The sequence below is a fragment of the Arachis hypogaea genome, unplaced genomic scaffold (assembly GCF_003086295.3).
Source record: "Arachis hypogaea cultivar Tifrunner unplaced genomic scaffold, arahy.Tifrunner.gnm2.J5K5 arahy.Tifrunner.gnm2.scaffold_176, whole genome shotgun sequence".
NCBI lineage: Eukaryota > Viridiplantae > Streptophyta > Magnoliopsida > Fabales > Fabaceae > Arachis > Arachis hypogaea.
In genome coordinates this window covers 8,742-10,818 of record NW_027255549.1, presented here as the reverse complement: position 1 = coordinate 10,818, position 2,077 = coordinate 8,742, and the positions used below count along the sequence as shown (strand labels likewise).

At 44.0% G+C, this 2,077-nt stretch overlaps 1 non-coding gene across 1 annotated transcript; it reads right to left on the bottom strand.

Annotated features, from left to right (window-relative positions):
• Window positions 1-395: 395 nt before the first annotated feature.
• On the bottom strand, window positions 396-499 carry LOC114927321 (small nucleolar RNA R71). The gene has a single exon (XR_003817641.1). It is a non-coding gene; the product is annotated as a small nucleolar RNA R71 (small nucleolar RNA).
• Between the last annotated feature and the right edge of the window lie 1,578 nt (window positions 500-2,077).

The following is a 2,077-nucleotide window of genomic DNA, read 5'->3' as shown; positions in this document are numbered from 1 at the left end:
AGAGGTCGAGCAAATCATGCTGGGGAGGATAGAAGAGTTTTAGGCTCTTACATCATCCAAACCCAGGAAACTGTGGAAGTAGATTCAAAAGCCAACCATCCATGCCAACATTTTGAGCTGAAGCCACAGCTCATCACCCTTGTGCAGAACAACTGTTCTTCGGAGGAAGTGTCCAAGAGGATCCAAATCAACATTTAACCACTTTCCTGAGAATATGTGACACAGTGAAGTCTAATGGTGTTCACCCTGACGCCTATAGACTGCTCTTATTTCCATTTTCACTCATGGATAAGGCAGCCAAGTGGCTGGAATCTTTCCCAAGGGAAAGCTTGACAACTTGGGAAGACGTGGTGAACAAATTCTTAGCAAAATTTTACCCTCCTCAAAGAATCAATAGGCTGAGAGCTGAGGTCCAAACCTTCAGGCAACAAGATGGTGAGACTCTATATGAGGCATGGGAGAGGTTTAAGGACTTGACAAGGAGGTGTCCACCTGACATGTTCAACGAATGGGTGCAGCTGCACATTTTCTATGAAGGCTCTCTTATGAGTCAAAGAAGGTCGTAGACCATTCATCCGGAGGATCTTTGAACAAGAAGAAAACCATTGAGGAGGCTATAGATGTCATTGAAACAGTAGCAGAGAACGACTACTTCTATGCTTCCGAAAGAGGGAACACAAGAGGAGTAATGGAGCTAAACAATGTAAATGCTCTGTTGGCCCAAAACAAGCTCATTACCCAGCAGCTGGCTGACCTCACCAAGAAGATGGAGAGAAACCAAGTAGCAGAAATCTCCACTTCATCAACAACCCAAGAAGGAGTGAATGAAGAAGCAGAGGGTAGTCAGGAGCAAGCCAACTACATTGGGAATTCACCTAGGCAGAACCATGATCCATACTCCAAGAATTACCACCCTGGATGGAGGAATCACCTAAACTTTCGGTGGGGAAATCAACAAGACCAAAGCCTTGATCAAAGACGCCCAAAATCCAAACAATTTCACATCTAGACCATATCAACATCCAATAACAACACCTCTCCACATTCATATCAAGGCCAGAACAACCCTCCTCAACCTGACCTATCATCATTTGATGAAAGAATCTCAAGGATTGAAAATCTATCTGAAGGCATATGCAAGGATATCCAAGACACAAGGTGTTCAAGGAGGAAGTGCGAGCTAGTTTCAATAATCAGGGAGACACAATCAAGAGGTTGGAATCTCAAGTAGGATATCTCTCTGAGCAAATTCCCAAACCCACAGATGGATTCCCAAGTGACACAGAGAAGAATCCGAGAGGTGAAACAAAGAAAGTAAGATGGGAAGATTGCAAGATGGTCACTATAATTGATAAGGAGACTGACGACAAGCCAAGCAAGCTGTCAGAACAACCTGAAGATACCTCAACAGAGAAGGAGGAAAAAGAATACCAAGAACCAGAAATATCAAAACAGGAGCTGCTGAGACTCTATGCACCTTTTCCCCAACTGCTCAATGGTGCTGTGGAGTAGAGAATATACTCAAGATTTCTTGACTTGTTTGCATCTTTGCATGTGAACATACCATTCATCAAGACTATCCAACAAATGCCTACATATATCAAGTATATGAAGGAGCTGCTTCCTAGGAAAAGCTCACTCAAGGGAGGCCAGACTATAGTGATGAACAAGGGGTGCAGTGCCCTCATTCAACCACAGTTGCCTACGAAAAGAAAAGATCCAGGGAGTTTTCATGTCCCTGTGCCATAGGAGAAACAGTGTTTGATAGAGCACTCTGCGATTTGGGAGCAAGCATCAACTTAATGCCCTTAGCCCTAGTGAAGAGACTGCAGATCAATGAGATATTGCCCACAGATGTGGTCATCAGGCTGGCTGACAAAACTCAAAAATAAGCAATAGGGGTGGTGGAAAATGTGTTGTTAAAGGTTGGGAAATACTACCTCCCAACAGACTTTGTCATCTTGGACATGGAGGAGAGTCACACTCACCCAATCATATTGGGATGACCATTCTTAGCTACAGCCAGAGCACTCATAGATGTGGAGCGAGGGGAGCTAATATTGAGGATCCATGATGA